We start from the raw sequence: 18909 nt of genomic DNA on the forward strand, positions 1-18909 counted from the left end.
CCTTGAGCCCTGGGAGCCTAGCGTGAGCCACAGAGACACACTCCCAGATCTGTGACTAGTGTCTGGAAGAGAAGAGGTTTAGCCAACTGGCAGCTCTGAGCTGGAGGGGCCGCAGAGCCACGGGAGCCCCATCCTACTGCAGCCAGGTCAAGTGTGCTGAGGCTCTCTGGGCAGCTGGGCTGAGCCAGGAGGAGTCCCCAGACCCGGGTGGGGCTAGGTAGGGTCAACATAGGGTCCCACTTACAAGGGGGGCAGACAACCAGCTGGGGAAAGCACAGGGGATGACCCAGCCCCATGTGATCTCCCCACCCCGCCATGCCCACCTGCCCATGGCCTGGGTAGGACCGACATACTGCAGGCCACATCGCCAATGGAGGTTGGGGACCCCAGGCTGACTGAGCGCCCCTCAGGACAAGGCCTCGGGATGTTAATCACCCAGAGAGGCAGGAAGGGGAGGCGGCTGCCACTCCCAGCCAAGCCCTGAGTGAAGAAATCCTCAGGACTTCCAGTAATCTCTGCCACACGGAGTCTTGTGCAATCCTGCAGGGGGCGGGGAGAGCCGCCTGCACCCACTCGCTGCCCGTGAGTGCCTCACCCGAGGTCCAGAGGGACAGGGGCTGCGTCCAGCCCTTCAGGAAGCCTGTGGGGGCTGGGCTGCCCAGCCTCAGCTAGAGAGGCTGGCAGGACGCCAGTCCCCCCGGCTCCCAGCAAGACCTGGCGGCACCAGGAGGAACACATGGCTGCTCTGGGACCCATGGCCTCGGTCAAGCGGATGGTCAAACCCAGCTCCACGTCTAAGGGTTGGATAACCTCCAAAGATTCGGGGCCCAGAGCTCCGTGAGCCTCAGTCTGATCATCAGGAGAATGGGCTGTTTGGGCATGAGGCTTGTCAGGAGCTCCAAGGAACCTGGAGCCTCCAAGACCCCAAGCCACCCAAGTGACCACAGCTATCACAGAAACCCTCAATTCAAGCTCCTTGATTTAAGAGACTCCTCAACAGGTCTACGTGGGGCCAATCCTGTACTCACTCCCAGGTGCTTCTCAGCTCCACACCTGCAGAGGCTGGGGCTGCTCCCTTGGGAAGCACCATCCAGAGACCATGGCCGAATGGCACAGGAGGGGGACCCCTGGGCTGTCCTTGGGGGGCATGGAGCCCCAGGGACCCCCACTGGCAGCAGGCCAGGCCTGCATTACACCCGTTCTGAGTGTCTGGCCCCGCAGGCTCAGGCCCCACACCGCAACCCAGGGCATGACGTCCTTCCAGAGGAAGAAGCTGTCCCCGTGGGGAGGGCTCTCTATGCTCCATGGGGGAGTCATAACTGGAAGAGGGGTTCCTGTGACAGGACCTGTCTGTCCTGTCCTACCAAGACATGCCGGGGGGCATGCCCTGGGGACCCCAGAAGTCTTCTCTGACCAAGCAGAGCATTCAGACCTAGACCTGGGGGCGTTGCGGGGAGGGGAGCAACGGGGCTACGAGTCAAGAGGGCCGCTGGGGATCGTGAACCCAAATGGGGGGAGGGGACATGGTGCCACCTGGGGGCTGGCAGCACCTCACCCGGCTACACAGTAACCTCGGAGCCAGAAGTCCTGCTCCACATGTCCACCTGGGGGAATGGAGACACACCCACACAGCAATCTGAACACTCACATCCACAACAGCCAGAGGGTACATACAGTCTGAGTGTCCCCCAGCAGAAGATAGATCAACACACGTGTCCCTCCACACCTAGGACCATCCCTCAACCACAAAAAGGGGTGAAGCCCTGACACTTGCTACCACATGGATGGACCCTGAGAACACAATGCTCAGTGAGAGGAGCAGACACAGAAGGACACACAGGGTGTGATTCTATTGATGGGAAACGTCCAGAACAGGACGCTCCACAGACACAGAGAGTGGGCTCCTGGTTGTCAGGGGCTGGGGTGCGGCCGACACTGTGCCCAGCACCATCCCCACACCCCCAGAGGCCATCCCTACAGCGTCACCGTCCTTGGATGCCCAGACTCAAGGTCATCTCCGGGCCCCACCACCAACCTCAGCCCACTTCACCCCACTGCACGCTCAAACACAGTCCTCCTATCCCCTCACTTTCTGACCTCTGCTGAGCGGCCCCAACCTGCCCACCTCCCTGGGGTCAGGACAGCATTACCAGCTCCCAAGCTTCAGAGGCTGCACTTCCCAGGCATGAAGGAGGCCAGGCCACAGCATATGTTTGTTGAGACGTGAGCCCCACGGCACGTGCGGCAGGGGTGCTCGCAAGGTGCTCTTGGGGAGGGGCCCGCACTTCACCCAGCTTTGAGTTGCAGGATTTCCTTTTGAGATCACATTTCAAATGAGTCACTGTACAACAGAAAGATCAAGGAATTGGTGGCCTGGACAGGACGATGGTGGGGCAGGGGATGGAATGTGGGAAGAAGCCAGGTCTGGGGCAGCCTGATCCCTGGATGCACCCAACTGGTGGGTGACCACGGCCACCCCTGCCTCTTGGCTGAGCCCACTTCACCTCGGTGCTCTGGCCAGACCTCAGTGCAGGGCCAGTCCCCCGGGGTGGGCCATTTGATGCGCACTAAGGGCTCAGCCCCCCAGGTACCCTCAGAACCAGCTACCAGGACCCCTGCCTGGTGGTGCCTGGGCCCCAGTGGTCATGTGTTACCAGACCCCCCAGGCACCCCCTCTCCAGGCATCAGGGACCTCCCAGTCTCCCCCAGGCTGCAGGACAGCAGTCCCTCTGGCCACCCCTCAGCTAGACTCTTGAGCATTGGCCCTGGGATCTGGGATGGGGGAATGAGTAGGGGGGCTGGTGGGGGCAGTGGCCTGGGTGGAATCAGGGGGCCGGGTCTGAGATGTCTGGGGGAGGGCTGGGGTGGGGAGGCCCCTTCTTGCCCTACTGGTCAGAGAAAGCCTAGGGTCAATCCCCAGCAGGGGTACTCAGAGAGTCTCCTCTGCTCCTAATAGAGGGGACCAGCCGGGTCAGGATGTGCTGCAGTCGGAGGGGCAGAGGGGCAGGGAAGGTCAGGCAAAGGGAAGGAGCTCTGTTCTGGGGTCACTGGCCACGCCCCGAGGTCCCATCTGGGCTGGCTGGCATAGCTTACTCTGTCAGGACCCCCAGAAGGGCACAGGCACCTGGACGGCTACCTCCATGGGTGGGCCATAAAGGGAGGGGGTGAGTCCCAAGGAAAGCCTCAGGGGCCCCTTCTCACTGACTGACCAGGCCAGGTACTCAGGTGGGACACATGGGGACACAGGGCCAGCTGGTGGGCAATGGGGGCTCAGGGCTATGGAGGAGGGCCCAGCGTGTGTGGGCGGAAGTGACAGGACAGGGAAGGCATGCTGGAGAGCGGTGACCCCCAAGCTCAGGTCCACCAGGAACACGCCCTCACTTAGAAGCAGGCTCTTCACAGACAAAAGGACTTAAGATGGGGTGGTGGGGCCTGTGTCTTTACAAGAGAGAAATTTGGACACAGAGACCTGGGAGTGGCCATGTGGCAACGGAGGCAGAGACAGGGGTGCTGTGCCCACAAGGCCAGGACACCAAGGACCACAGGCCATGCCAGAAACTGGGAGAGGAAGAAAGGACCCTCTCCTGGAGTGGGTGGAGGGAGCACCGCCCTGCTGCACCTTGATCTCAGACAGCTGGTCTCCAGAACTGGGAGAGTAAATCCCTGTGGTTTAAGTTGAGCCTGTGGTCAGCTGTTACAGCCACCCATGGACGTTCAGATGGAAGGCAAAGACAAACCCTAGCTGGAGGAGAACCAACCCCAGACCCAGGTGACAGTGATGTTTGTGGAGATGAACATTTATGCAGAAGCGGAGACCCTCAGGCTGAGTCTTGCGGGCACCGATGCAGGGCCACCTGCACTGTTTGTGTCTGCGCCCACAGACCTAGGCACTAGCAGGCACAGAGCCACTGGCCCAGGGTACTCTGAGGGCCGACTGCGGGCCAGGTGCTTCTCAAAGCAGCTCCCACACCTAGAGGGCCACCTCAAATCTATAAGGACCTGTCAGAGTCTCACAGCCCTCAGGAGGCCAGTCAGCACCCCTGCCAGCTCAGAGGACACAGCTTAGGGGCATGGAGCCCTTCATACCCAGTCAATGGCCCAGAAGGGAAGGGGGATGAGAACAAGGAGCTTCTTTAGTCACAGCTGGAAACGCTGAGCCTAGGTCTTGGGCCTCTGATCCCCGGTCCCCACTCTCAGGTGCGGTCCAGCCTTATCAGGAGACAGCGTGGAGGATGGCACTCCAGCTGGCCTCCCCTTGCAGCTGATGGACCTTCCAACCTGCATCCATGTGGACAGGTTTGGAGTGGCTGCCCATGATGACAGGGATGCAGGCTTCCTGTTCTGGGAAGTGCCTGCTCAGAGCTCGTGTTTATTCGTGGTCTTGAAAAGGCTTTAGATACACTGAGTTTGTGGTCTCCCCGGACCCCCGGATCTTCCTCCCCTGAGTGGACATTAAGCTGAATCCCGCAGGCCTGACATCCTAGTCCTTGGGCACTGATGTCCAGGGTCGGCAGGGAGAAGAGTCTGTTCCTCCTGACGCTTGCTGCTTGATGACAAGAGTCTCAGGCCAGCTGGCACACCAGGTCCCTCTGCCCAGCTCCTTGGAAAGCCCAGAGACAGAGAGAGGAGGGTGCTCCCCACGGCTAGATCACATTACTCCTGGGCGAGTGGTCAGACTGGCCAGTGCCCTCCTTGGACACCGATGGTCCAGCCTGGTGCCAAGAACATCACAAGAGACCTTCACCCAAGCCAAAGGGCACCCCTGTGCTGCAGGAGGAAGGGCCTGTGCTGGGAAGAGGGCAGACACTCCTAAGTCGCAGCAACAGGGGCCCCAAGACCCACCAACAGGCCTATGCCTGCTTTTCCTGTGCAGATGAGCATCCACAAACTCAAATCCTCTCCCAGGTTTGCAGGTCAGACGTCCAAGCAAGCTCACCAGCCTTAGCTCTGGATCTCCCAAGGTTGGCTCAGTGCTGACACTGCCAGCAGGGCAGAGCTCTCCAAGGGGCTGCCCCATGGTTAGAGCAGCCGCAGTTGCAGCACATGGACGCCCCTGAGCTCTGACCCTCCGTCCCTTTCGGCCTCATTGGAGAGAGTCCTCGGCTCATGAGGACCCTGCGATGATGCTGGAGCCCCAGGGACCCAGGATCACCCCATTTCAGGGCCCCTAGTTTAATCCCACCTGCGAAATCCCTTTTTATATGAAGGGACACATCTGCAGGTCCCAGGATCAAGACAGGGGCATCTCCGGGGCCCTTACTGAGCTGACCTCAGAACACAGCTAGGACACAGCCCATGAGTGGACAGGTGGACGGTAGGGCTAGGCACGGTAAGACCCCAGAGGTGCCTGGAGGTGGTGAAGCCCCCAGTGGCCCCTCATGGGGCAGCCTCTTCAGGGCCACGGAGGAGCTGCAGGCTGGCGGGGCCTCCCCCCCTCCCCAGTGCAGGAATGTGCTGGGGCATCTAGATGGGCAGGTTCTGCAAGTCGAGTGGCAGGTCTGGATCTGGTGGGGGCAGCTGCACTCCAATTCTGTCCCAGCATGGGGCGCCTTCCTCCAGGTTCCCACAGTGAAGATCACCCACCTCCAAGGGTGTCCCGGACACCCCCCAACGCCCAGCTGGGGGCTCACTCACTGAGTCCTGCCCCCCAGACAACAAGCTGAGCTCCCAAATCTGATGAAACCCCCCCTCAAATCCCGGGTCAGTTGACATATCCCAAGCGACAGCAGAAGGGCCCCCACAGGGCTATGGGTGAGTGGTAGGGAGGGGTCTCTTGCCCCACTTTGCAGCTTCCAGGGCGGAGCCACACCCCCAAGCTGGGGAAGAGTGGCCCTGGTGGCACTGATCTTTGAGGTGAGGACACACCCGAATGTTCAGAATAGGACAGGGCTCAGGGGCGGAGTGCTCAGGCTTGCCCACCCACCCCCGCCCCCACTGTCACAGCTCCTGGATCAGCCTTCCCTCACTGCACCTCACCTCCAGGGGGCCCTGGCTCCTGTGGCTCTGGGCATCTCTGAGAGGGACTCTCACCCCATCCCAGTTTGACTCAGAGCCACACAGGCTCCCTGCCCCACAATACTACTCCTCCCCACTTTGTCCCCACTTCCTGGGTCAGCCTCTGACCCCAGGCTGCTGTGACTCCCGCCCACCCGAACTCCCGGGAAATGCCAGGCGCCAGCCTTCCGGGATGTGGCCCAGCAGGAAGGCCAGAGAGGCCACTTTCGGTTTCACTTGGGGACGGAGGCCAGGCTGGGAGCACCTGCCCCTCTCTGGGGCCGAGGGGAGGCTGGGCAGCGCCTGGCATGGATGGGGTGCCTGAGGACCCAGGGAGGTGCTGGGTGACCACTGCTCCCCTGCCCCACCCCCTGCAGGGGCCAAGTCAACGCCTCCGCCGAAGTGTCCCAGCATAGCTGACCGTGGACGCCCTTTCTGCCCCGTGGGCAGCACAGCGGGAGTGTAGGTCTGACCGGAGAGGAGTCACTGTAATGGAAGGGTGGAGGGGGTGGGGCTGGGGAAATGTGCCGGGTATCCCAGCCAACCGGGAGCCTACAGGAGGGTCAGGGCACTACCAGCTACAGCTACCAGGGCGCCTCCTTCTACAGGGCCAGGCTTCAGGGAGGGGCAGGAGGACCTCCTGCCCACACCTGACTCAGGCACCACTGCACCAGGAGCCTGCCTCCCCACAAGCCCACTTCCTGCCGGCAGCTGTCAGGGCAGAGCTGGGGCTTGGGGAGCTCCCAGGGGAGTCTTGTTCACCCTCCATAAAACAGGGAGATGGCACCTCCTCTGCCCTCTTCATGGGGCCAGCCAACACCCCCTCACCTCAGGCCAGGTCCTGCTTTCTTTTTTTTAACCACTTTTCTGTTTTATGGAGACACAATTCACATGTCATACACTTCATCCATCTAAAGTGAACAGCACAATGGCCTTCAATACATCCACAGACTTGTGCAACCACCACCTCCATCTAATTCCAGAACATTCCATCACCTCCGAAAGGAAAGCTCACTCCCATCAGTAGTCTCCCCCACGGCCTCCCCAGCCCCTGACAACCAGGAACCCACTCTCTGTGTCTGTGGATCTGCCTGTTCTGCACATTTCCCACCAATGGAACTGCACCCTGTGTGTCCTTCTGCGTCTGCTTCCCTCACTGAGCATCGTGTTCTCAGGGTCCACATTACCATATATAAATGACAGGCTTCAGCAGTGGGTACCTGGGCCAGCCCAGAGCATCAGAAATCGACCTCACCTGAGTCACCCACTTGAGGACAGGGCAGCCACAACCCCCAGCGAGGGAGGCTGGCGGCTGTCACCATGGCAGGAAGATGCAGAAAGTTGGCTCCATCCCAGCCCTGCTCAGCTGGCCCACGGAGGACTGACCTGCCAGCAGCAGGGGAGAGGGCAGTTCCAGGGGGAACTGGCACCCACGGACACCAGGCCGTATCTGGGCTGGGCAGACAGGGAGATGGTGGGCGAGCAGGGCTGGCCAGGCTTGGGCCTGAGTGACCTCGCTCCTGGCCACCCCAGGCGGCTGGCTGCAGCCAGCCCTCCCTGCGCCTGACCATGCGACCCTTGGCTGCGGAAAAGCAGCTGGAGACACTCCAAGCTGGCCCACTGATGGATCGCACGTACGCAAGGCACACATGTGTGCACTCTCACATGTATACACACAGGCGACACCACGCACACGTGTGCACGCAGCACTCACACGTGACACACACACACTCCAGCAAGTACGTGCACCGCTGCACATGTGTGTGTCCACAAACACACTGGCACATACGTGGGCAGACTCACACACACACCCTGGACCTGTGCAGCTGCCCAGGGGGCCCGTGTCCCCACTCTTCGTGTCAGCCACTAGGTGCCCCAACTTCTCCATGACCTGACCCCACATGAAGAACAGGCAGACCCGCCCCCGCCAGCAACTGTGAAAGCTTCACGGGGCGGAGGCCCTGTGAGGAGGGAGGCAGCCTCTGGAGACTGGACACAGTCGCCTCTTTATTCCCAGCCGGCTTGCTCATGAGGCCAGAGCCCTCTGCTGGGTCAGCGTTTCCGGCCCAGCCCCTGTTGGTTGGCGGGGGTGGGGTGGGGGGGTGCTCTGAGACTTTACTAGAATCGAGCTGGGCCAGCCAGCTGGTCATGTCCCCAGTGGCAGTCCAGCCTCTGTTCCCCACCCCACCAAGGGTGGTCAGGCAGCTGGAGAGACCTGGCCCTGGGCTGCCCACCTGAGGCCAATGCTGCCCCACCCCAACTTCAAAGACAACTGCCTCCTCTGTGCTCTGCCACACGGGCTCCCCTGGAAACAAAGCCCCTCACCCCCTTATCAAAGCATAGACATCTCCCCTAAATGTGCACACACACACAGACACACACACACAGAAACAAAGCCCCTCACCCCCTTATCAAAGCATAGACATCTCCCCCAAATGTACACACACACACACACACACACACACAAAGCCCCTCACCCCCTTATCAAAACATAGACATCTCCCCTAAATGTGCACACACACACACACACAGCCCCTCACCCCCTTATCAAAGCATAGACATCTCCCCTAAATGTGCACACACACACACACACACACACACACACACACACAGAAACAAAGCCCCTCACCCCCTTATCAAAACATAGACATCTCCCCTAAATGTGCACACACACACACATACACACACACACACACGGCAGGTCTGGCTCCAGACAGGTGTGAGCAGACGTCTGCTCAGAGGCACAGAGTTAAACAAAGGGCCCTCCTGCCCTCTGAAATCCCCGAATGCCTTCCTCTAGGTCCTCACATTGGCTGTCCCTGGGGATAGCATCTCACACTTGTCAGACTCCCCAGGGTCTGTCCGATGCCCACCTGGGTCTCTCTGGCTCAGGGGTGTCCAGGGATCACCCATCTCCTGCCCACTCACCCAGGGCCCGAGTAGACAGCCCTGAGGAGCCATCACCCACCTCTGGGGACTCCCCTAGGAAAATACAGGGCCTTTGGGAGAAAAAGTGCAGATGGGCAGGGAGTGGCCTCCCCAGGCGGCCCAGCAGGCCCAAGTCTCAGCCCAAGGATGGGGTACACAGCCACTCCTCTGCTTGCAGCTTCTGTAACTGTTGAGCTCCCCCCACAGCCAGGTACACAGAACCCCAGGAGGGGACACAAAATCAGGGTCAGATCCAGCTCAGGCTGTCTAGCCTAGAGAAAGGGTGGGCCTGACCTCTACAGATTTCCCTGAACAGCCTCTGACAGGTGGCCTTTCTTCCCTCTGGACTCTGGGAAGAGTCCACTTGCCTCGAATCTTTCCTACAGAGACAGATCCACCATACTGGCCTCCGCGTTGGGTCACCTGGCCTGGCAGAAGGTAGGCAGGTGCCCACCTAAAGTCTGTCCAACACCAGCCCCCCTCATCACAGGTGCAACATTCACCACCCCTCCAACTGCCAGCAGGCTTCCTCCCAAACCACTTCCAGGCCAGATGCAAACAGAGGGGACCATACCTGGCCAGTCAGGCAGTGGACAGGCAGAAAGGAGGCCCAGGGCAGGCAGGGCTAACACACTTCCCACACTCAGCTCTCTCTCCCTTTCCAGAATGTAACAACATGATGCTAGACACTCCTGCCTAGCTATCCATGCCTCTGCTCCCAGGCACCAGCTTCTCCCCACCAGTGCTCTGGTGCTGGGAGGACACCTCACCTTCCCCATCAATCCACACTGGCTACTGCTCCACAGGCTCCAGGTCCCAGCAGCCTTGGGGTGGGGGCCGCCTCTGCCCACCAGCGCTCCCTGCCCAGCTCCAGGAGACACTCCCACCCAACATGCTCTGCCTGCTCAGTTTATACCACCAGCAAGGGTCCCATCCCAAAGCCATGGGATCGCACCCGTAAAAACCCACGGCGGAGAAGCCAGGACAGCAGGAATCCGCGGAGAAGGGTCACTGAGGAGAAAGGGTGGGAATCTGCGAGGAGCCTGACATCAGGGGTCACCCAGAGAGGGAGGGGCTATAGTTATGGAGCTGGAGAGCCACAAGAAGAGAAGAGTCAAGGAATGGCCGGGGAGCAGCCAGGAGGTCACCAAGTGCAGGAGAGTCACAGAGAAGCACGGGGTCAAGGGTCACCAAAGTAAAGTCCTGGTATCACCAGGGAGCGCCAGATAGCGGGGGATCAGGGAATCAGCGAGGAGAGAGACAGGAAAGGGTTGGGAGTCGCCCTGTTTCAGGATTCATGCCAAGGCGGGTGTCAGGCGGGGGTAACGGAGCGGCGCAAGGTCCGGGGTCGCCGAGGAGGACCGGGTTAAAGTTGACTGCGAAGGACGGGATCGGGAGGGTCGCGGCGGAGGGCGGGATCAGGGGGTCGCCCATGAGGGCGGGGATATGCCGCCGCGCTCCCCCAGCCCGCGGCCCCGGAACCCCAGAATTCCGTAACCCCCGGTTCGGGGCGCAGGCGGCCGCGAGGTGCCATGGCCTGCGCGGGCCGGGGAGAGCAGGTTGGCCGGGCAGGGGTAGCGGGAGCGGGCCAGGGGTGGAGCCGGGCGCGCCTCACCTCGGACCCGGGTCCGGCCGGGCGCGGAGCCCGCGGCGCCTCCGTTTTTCCGAGCTTCGCCGCGGCAGCGCTCACTTCCGGGTTTCGGGCGCCATCTTGGGGGGGTTCGCGCACTTCCGGTCATGCCGTGGGGGCGGGACCTCTGGTGGGCGGGGTTTGGGCGCAGGGCCTTCTCACGGTGACCCCCCTCCTCCAGCCCCTTGATGCCTTTCTGCCTTTGGAAGGGGCTCGAATTCTCGAGTGAGCCTCAGTTTCCTCCTCTGCAGCATGAAGAACCATGCCTACCTGCAGATCTTTGCATGACTGTGCCCTCCCCTGGTGCACTCTGACCCTGACCTTTCAGCCACTGGGGTTCTCGGACAGCCCAGACCTTGGCCTCACAACCATCTGAAAGGGCCCTGGGTCGCCCTATCATGCTCCCTCTCTTGGTTGCCTCCCTACCAATAGTAGTCTGCTCATTAATCTATCTCCGCTCTAGAATAGGAGTCCTGGGACCACCCACCTCCGGACAGGGAGCCAGGTGCACGAGGTCTGATAAGACCCAGAGGCCAACCTGAGAAAAGCAGGATCCTCTCAGGAAGGGGCCTTGAGACGTGAGTGGCTCCCCTGCTGTCTCCTTCCCCATCAGGGCTTCCAGGGGCCTCATGCAAACAACGCTGGGATCTGCCTCATTGTCAGGCACAGGATGGGACTCAGCTGTGGCACAGGCCTGCTGTGTTCCTGTGACTGGCGCCTACTGGACCCACCAGGGGCTGGGCCTGGCAGGTCAGACAAAGCCAGTGCAGGAGGCACCACCCCCTCCCCAGCAGGAATGAAGACACTGCCACCTTTTCCTGGACCCACCTCACCAGCCAGCCAGAGGCTTCCTGTACCTGGTCCAACTCCTTGAATTTAGAGGCCACCTCTTCACATGCTTGTCTATTCAGTGAACTCTTATGGCTGCTGCTATGTGCCTGGCCTTGAGCTGGACAAGTCCGGGGCCCCCAGAGAGGACTCAGTTCTCATCCTTGCCCTCAGGAAGCCCCCAGTCTAGGGGAAACAGCTGGGACCAGACACTCCCATCTGCAAGATCAGCCATAGGGCCAGTGAGGAACAAGGTCTTTGCCTAGGGCATCATGGAGGGTAGTGCTGAGAGGGTGTTGAGGCTGAGGCTTTGAAGTTCAAGTTGGAGTTTATCAGACAGCTAAACTTAGGAAGAGCAAGTTAAAAGCTGTTCAAAGGCCAGATCTGGTAAGGAAGATGAGTATGTTTAAAAAATCTGTTTGCCTTGGGACATCCCTGACAGTCCAGTGGTTAAGATTCCTTGCATCCACTGGAGGGGGCATGGGTTCAATCCCTAGTTGGGGAACTAAGATCCCACATGTCACGGGGTGTGGCCAAGAAAAGAAAAAAAAATCTGTTTGCCCTAAAAATTCAGGACCTCCTGTACCCAAACCCACAGGCACAAGGGAGCAGATGGGGAAACTGGGACCCAGAGAGAAGTAATATCCAGATGGAGCTTCACTTTGGCATGTGTTGTTTTTGGCAATTGAGTTGTAACCCTGACCCTGGAACTATTCTTTATACCTAATGAGAAGAAATCCAATTGAGCAACAGACTTAAGCTTCAAAAGGGTGAATAAACTGATTCGCAGAGCATCTGGTGGCATGTTCCAGTTTCTGCTCACACAAGACCATCAAACAATTTGCAGGGCCCAGTGACATGTGAAAACGCAGGGCCCTTTCTTCAAAAAGTAGCAAGAACTTCAAGACTGGGACCATTAAACTGAGCACAGCCCCTCAAGCTCCAGGCCTGAGTGAAGTCCCAGTTACACACCCATGAAGCTGGCCCTGCCCCCACTGTGGCCTTCTGGGGTCTGACTGATAGTACCTGCGTTTTGCCGGTGGGGAAACTGAGGTGCAGAACTGTTCCACAGATGGCCCAGGTCACAGAGAGAGCTGCCAAGAGGCGTGGACTCAACCTCCACTACATCCACCTCAGAAAAGCACGAGATCTCTATTGGTAATTCTGCCTGAAATGGGGGCAGTTTGCCCAGGCCGGGGTGGGTCCAGCCATCTCAGCATGGAGGAAACTGCCAAGTCTGGGGATGTCTAGGGAATTAGTCAGATTTGGGGATTTCCAGGGAATCTCGAAAGGCAGCCTGGGAGACCAGAATGTATGCTGCTCTGGAGCTCAAAACCTGGCCCTAGGTGCTGTGTGACCCCCAGAAAGTGACTTAACCTCTCTGTGCCTCCATTTCCCACAGATAATAGTGGCTATTATTTTTCAGACAGCTAAATGAACAGTGCCTAGTATTAAAGATGTTATGAATGTTTCCAGGTGAACATCTGGATCATGGGGTCACCTAAGTGACCCCATTCAATCGTCAGAAGTGACCAAGTCTTTTCATCTGGTGGGGACAGGCTCACAGAAGACCACGGGTCTGCTGGTGGAGTTCTGCTTTAAGTCAAAGAGCCTCTTCTTCAACCCCTCCCTCTGCCCCTGCCCCATGGAGGGGCACCTGACTGTCCCCCAGACACTTTGACCAGGCTCAAGGAAGTAGGGTCGCCATATAAAATGCAGGACACAAAGTTAAGTGTGAATTTCAGGTACAGCAAGAATAATTTTTCGTGCCAGTATAGCCCAGGCAACGTTTGGGCTATATTTATACCAAAGAACTAGCCTCGATGTATCTGAAATTCACATTTAACTGGGATGGAAGTCCTGTGTTTTTATTGGTGAAATTCAGGCACTCGACGTGGGAAGTACCAAGGACAGAAATGGGACCCAGGAGAAGCCCGGGCGAGCGGCTCCCTCTCGCGGAACCTCGGCGTTCCCGCCTGCTAAATGGGCGAGATGTTAGCACCAAACACACAGGCGAGTTCCCCATGCGGATCATTATTTCCAAAGAGCAGAAAACTTCACACGGATGGAGGTCAGATCACTGGGGGCTTCCCTTTGAGCCAGGAGATTCTGGGCCTAAGTCAGGAGTCCCGCACCAGCCTCGGTTTCCCTCCGGGGCAGGACCCCGGAGCTAGGCTCGCCCAGGGAGGAGGAGCCGGGTGATGGGCAGGTGAGGCGGGGCAGGTGGACCCGGCCCGGGGGCAGGGGCAGGGACTCGCCACTTCCTGTTTCTCCACATTCTGGAAAGCCCCGGCGTTCCCGGGCCGCTCAGCGCCTCCTCCCTCCCCGCTCCTCCGGGCCCGGGTCCCTCACCACTTCTCCTTTCTGCACCCGCTTCCCCCCAGCCCAGTGGTCGATTCCCGGCTCCCTCTCCCCTCTTCTCCCCGCCTCCTTTCCTTTTCCCATCTCTTCTCCGGCTCTCCTCTTTTCTCTCCTTCTGGAGCCCCAATCGGCGCCTCCACGGTGCATAACAGAAAACCGAGGCAGCAAGGTCCCACGAGCCATGTCTGTGTCCCCCGGCCTCCGGTCACTTTCCGTCTTTCCTCCCCCCGTCCCCCCACGGCGTCTCTCTCTTGATCGCTGTCCCCTTGTCCTTCGGTTCATCCCAACCTCTGTTCCCGGCTCCACCAGTCCTCCCGCACACACGGAGCCGACTCCGCCCTGTCCAGCCACCACGCCCCCTCTGTGCCCACCTGACACTTGCCCCGAGGCGTCCTTAGTCGCCGGCGCTGGCTGGCGGTTTCCAGGGCCCTACAGCTCCCTCCCGCCGGATCTGACCGGGAGCTGGATCCTGCCAGGCTCGGCTAGGCTGCCTCTGAGCCGGGGCCACTTCTGGGAACAGCAAACCTGTCCAACAGGTTTGAGATCCGCCCCAGACAGGGCTTCCCGCCTCTCGGCTGGGCCGGGACACCAGGGCTGCAGGGGTTAAATGTGACACCTGTCTAGTACCCCCCAACCCCAGGCTGGCTCCTGGCTGGGCCCTGAGGTTGGGGAGCAGGTGGGAGGGGAAGAAAGATCAGCAGTTCACCCACCAAGCCCACAGGGGAAGAAGTGTAGGGGGAGAGCTGGCATGTGCCAAGGCCCCAAGGAACATCTATGGGGGGAGCGGGCAGTGAGGTTGCAAAGAGGGAGGAGGTGTTGTTACCCTCCCCGCCGCCACCCACCCAACAGAAAGCTAGGGCCAGGCCTTTATCCTGGAGCACTAGGGAGCCACTGAAGGTTCTGAAGCAATGGTGTGGTATGGTCAGGGCGGGGCTGGAGATCACCTGATCTGCCACATATGCTGGACTAGAGGCCACATCTGTGAATTTCACCTGGTGGAAAGAAGGAGGCTGGAGGAGGTGGAGCTGTTGCCCCAAAGCCGAAGAGCCAAAGTTTGTATTTCTTTCTTATTTATTTCTTTTTGGCTGCATTGAGTCTTATTGCAGCACATAGGCTTAACTGAGACATGTGGAATCCTAGTTCCCCAACCAGGGATCTAACCCGCTTCCCCTCCATTGGAAGGTGGATTCTTAACTGCTGGAACCCCAGGGAAGTCCCTCTGAATTTCTTTCTATCCAGGGCCAGTAGTGAGCCGGCCAAGGCGGGGGTGGTTGGTGAGGGGAGCAGCAGTAGGTGTAGGCCGGTGATAGGGGGTGCTTACCCAGAGGAGGGTGGGAGGGCTGTGGTCGGGGGAGGAGGTGGACCTCAGCTTTAATGCCTTGCCATGCATTCATCCACTAAATGTTTATCATCCTGGGGCCAGACATGAGGGACAGAACAGAGCACCGGACACATCCGTTATGCTCCTGGGTCACAAAGAAATGGACCCCCTGCCCCTGTGGTGCAGGACAGGTCCCTGCAACACAAGTACCAGAGGAGGATCCAGGCAGGTAGACCAGGCCCTGCCTTGCCCTGGCCTGACCTCCCAGCTGTAAACCACAGCCAGCTCTGAGCACTGATGTCACCTGTGCTGGGACTTCCTGAACCTTCACCTTGGATCTGCCCGGACCCACGGGGAAATTCCAAGCCAGGCGGGGGGGACCAACTGACTCATGTCCAGGCTCCAGTGGCATGGGAGTGGCCAGGCTCCTGAGGGGCATCAGGGGCATTTGGATCACTCTGTGGGATCTGCCCCCAGGCTTAGGGAGAAGCCAGACTCCCCAGCCTCAGGTCAGGAGTCTCCATCAGAACCTGCTGGGTGAAGCCAGGAAGCTGGGTTCCAGCTGGTGAGAATTTGGGGGTATCAGAGCTGTTCTAGAAGTGGGATACTGAGCTGGTCATTTGATATCCCCAGGGCTGTACAAATGACCAGCCAAGAGGATGGAGCTCCAGCAGCAGAGCATGAGGTTACTACCTCCTGGGTTCAAATCCCAGCTCTGCTACTGGCTCTGGGACCCCAGGCAGGTTACTTAACCTCCACGTGCCTCAGTTTCTCTACCTGTAAAATGGGGAAAATCACAGTACCTCTTTTGGAGGGTTTTTGTGAGAATTTGGTGAGGATCAGTGTGAGTTTGGGGACGTTATGGTAAAAATGTTTAAAAAAAAAACAAATTCATCACAGCACAATTCATAACAGAAGTGGAAACAACCCCATGTACTTCAGTTAATGTAGTCATGTACAGATGTGAGAGCTGAACCATAAAGAGCTGAGCACGGAAGAATTGATGCTTTTGAACTGTGTTGCTGGAGAAGACTCCTGAGAGTCCCTTGGACTGCAAAGAGATCAAACCAGTCAATCCTAAAGAAAATCAACCCTGAATATTCATTGGAAGGACTGATGCTGAAGCTGAAGCTCCAATACTTTGGCCACCTGATGCAAAGAGTTGACTCATTTGAAAAGACCTTGATGCTAGGAAAGATTGAGGGCAGGAAGAGAAAGGGATGACAGAGAATGAGATGGTTGGATGGCATCACTGACTCAATGGATATGAATTTGAGCAAACTCCAGGAGATGGTGAAGGACAGAGAAACCTGGTGTGCTGCAGTCCATGGGGTCACAAAGAGTTGGACATGACTGAACAAGAACAACTTCAACTTCAGTTAATGGGTGGACACACACACCAGTCCCTCTACACACAGGAACATCATCATGAAAAGGGATGAAGCCCTGACACTCGCTACCACATGGATGGACCCCAAGAACATGATGCTCAGTGACAGAAGGAGACAGACAGACACACAGGGTGTGATTCCACTGATGGGAAACATCCAGAACAGGAAGATCCACAGACACAGAGAGTGGGTTCCTGGTTGTCAGGGGCTAGGGAGAGGGTGAAGATGACTGCTTATTGGGGATTCAGTGTTTTAAAGGAGTGATGACAATGTTTTGAAATTAGAGGTGGTGGTTGTACAAGGTGAATGTACTTACAAAACGCCACTGGACTATTCATTTTTAAATGGTCCATTGTAGACTTCCCTGGTGATTAAAAGTCCACCTGCCAATCAGGGGACACAGGTTCAATATCCCTGGTCAGGAAAAATCCCATAAGCTAAGGCACAAATAAGCCCATGTGCTACAACTATTGATGCGCAAGTGCCCTACCCGTGCTCATGAACAAGAGAAGCCCCCATACCCTAACTAGAGAGTAGCCCCTGCTCGCCACAACTAGAGAAAGACTGGGCACAGAGCAGCCAAAATAAATCAGCAATAATAATAAAAGAGTTAATTGTATGTCGTGTGAATTTCACCAGACTAACGAAAGAGAAAGCAAAAGGCAATCGACCCTGTAATCAAAGGGGTGACAGATGTCACAATCAAGTTGTCATGAAATCCTAAACTAAAGTTGCATTCAGATCCCAGGAAGGCCTCCAAAAGCAACAGGTTTCAGACACACCGGAGAAATTCCATGGCCACTGACCGTGATCTTAGGTGTGCACAGCAGGGACCCTTGATGTAATGGACTGGGATAGCTCCTCGCCCTGTGGTCTTCCTCCCCAAGCCCCAAACCCTGGTCTAACCCTGAGAACAACACCATGTGTGCTAAGTTGCTTCCGTCGTGTCCAACTCTGTGCAACTCTATGGATTGTAGCCCACCATGTTCCTCTGTCCATGAGATTCTTCCGGCAAAAATACTGGAGTGGGTTGCCATGCCCTCCTTCAGGGGATATTCCCAACCCAGGGATCGAACCCACATCTCTTACATCTACTTGCATTGGCAGGCGGGTTCTTTACCACTAGCGCTGCCTGTGAAGGTCTGAGAACAATACTGGAAAAACTCAATCAAGGGACATTCTACAAGATATCCCACCAGTCTCCCTTCAAAGCTGTCCAGTCATCAAAAACAAGGAAACTCTGGACTTCCCTGATGGTCCAGTAGTTAAGACTCCACGCTTCTAACGAGGGGGCACAGGTTCAACATCTGCTCAGGGGAACAAAGGTCCCAAATACCCTGCAATACAGCCATAATAAATAAATAATAAAATAAGTAAAAACAAGGGAAGTCTGAAAAACTATCACAACCCAGAGATGTAATAACTAAATGTCATTTGGGATCCTGATGGGGAGTCTTGGGGCAGAAAAAGGACCTTAGGGAAAAACTAAAGAAATATTTTTTTTGAAGTGAGGAATTTAGTCTATCACAGTATATTAATGACACGTTCTACACTCATGGAAGATGTTAACATCAGGACAAAATGGGTGCCAGAAGACGGGAACTCCCTGTACCATCCTTGCAACTTGAGATTTCTAAACGTATTAAAAATGATCAAAGTATAAGACCTGATCCATCCTCCCACCCCACCCCATGGGGTGAAGCCCACCTAGGCTGGACACCTGCAGCTTCCATTGCCAAAACCCCCTGCATGAGTCTTCCCTCCAAGTTTGGTTAGAATATTTTGGTTGCAAGTGATAGAAACTGCAACTGAAACTGGCAGGGTTTTTTTTTTTTTTTTCTTTTAAATGGGAATTTTGGGCTTGTGGAACTGAGAGGTCCAGGGATAGATTTAACTCAGTTCTCCCCCTTAGCACAGCTGACATTTGGGACTAGATGGTTCTTTGTGTTTTACAGCTGTCCTGGGCACTGTGGGGTATGGACAGCATCCCTGCTCCCTACCCACCTGATGCCAGGAGCCCCACAGTCTTGACAACCACTGATGCCCCAGTATCCCCTGGGAGCAGGACTCCCTCTGATCCAGCTGGTTTCAGACTCAGCTGGATCCAGGACCCTCAAACAGTGTCACAAAGATTTGTCCACTTCTCTGTCTCTCAATTCTGCCATCTTTGCTTTTGGCTTTTTTCCTCAAGTCCCCCCACCTTGGAACAAAGATGGTACCAGCAGCCCTTGACTAAATCCCCACATGAGCTTAACAGCCCCAGCAAAAGTCAGCACCTCTTCTGCAAGAGGAAGCAGCAAAAGTCCCAGGGAAGGTTTTGATTGGCCCAACTTTAGTCGCATGTCCTTGTTGAATCAGTCTCTGTGGCCAGGAAAGGGAAAGCCCTCATTGGCCAAACTGGGATCACATGATTGTACGGAGTCAGTCAGTGGGGTTAGAACCCCATGATATCAGCC

General features: G+C 57.2%; 1 protein-coding gene across 4 annotated transcripts in view; it reads right to left on the bottom strand.

Annotated features, from left to right (window-relative positions):
* Positions 1–10637, bottom strand: part of SBNO2 (strawberry notch homolog 2) — a 38854-nt gene extending 28217 nt beyond the window's left edge. For 3 of the 4 annotated variants that reach the window (XM_052642935.1, XM_052642934.1, XM_052642932.1), the window contains exons 1-2: positions 10538–10621; positions 2151–2341 (exon numbers count right to left, since the gene is read on the bottom strand). The gene's annotated coding sequence lies outside the window, so the exon portion shown is untranslated. Of the gene's footprint in view, positions 1–2150; positions 2342–10537 lie in introns of all 4 variants that reach the window. The other variant, XM_052642933.1, reaches the window with a different exon arrangement.
* Positions 10638–18909: the final 8272 nt, after the last annotated feature.

This window comes from Budorcas taxicolor, chromosome 7 (genome assembly GCF_023091745.1).
Source record: "Budorcas taxicolor isolate Tak-1 chromosome 7, Takin1.1, whole genome shotgun sequence".
NCBI classification, from domain to species: domain Eukaryota; kingdom Metazoa; phylum Chordata; class Mammalia; order Artiodactyla; family Bovidae; genus Budorcas; species Budorcas taxicolor.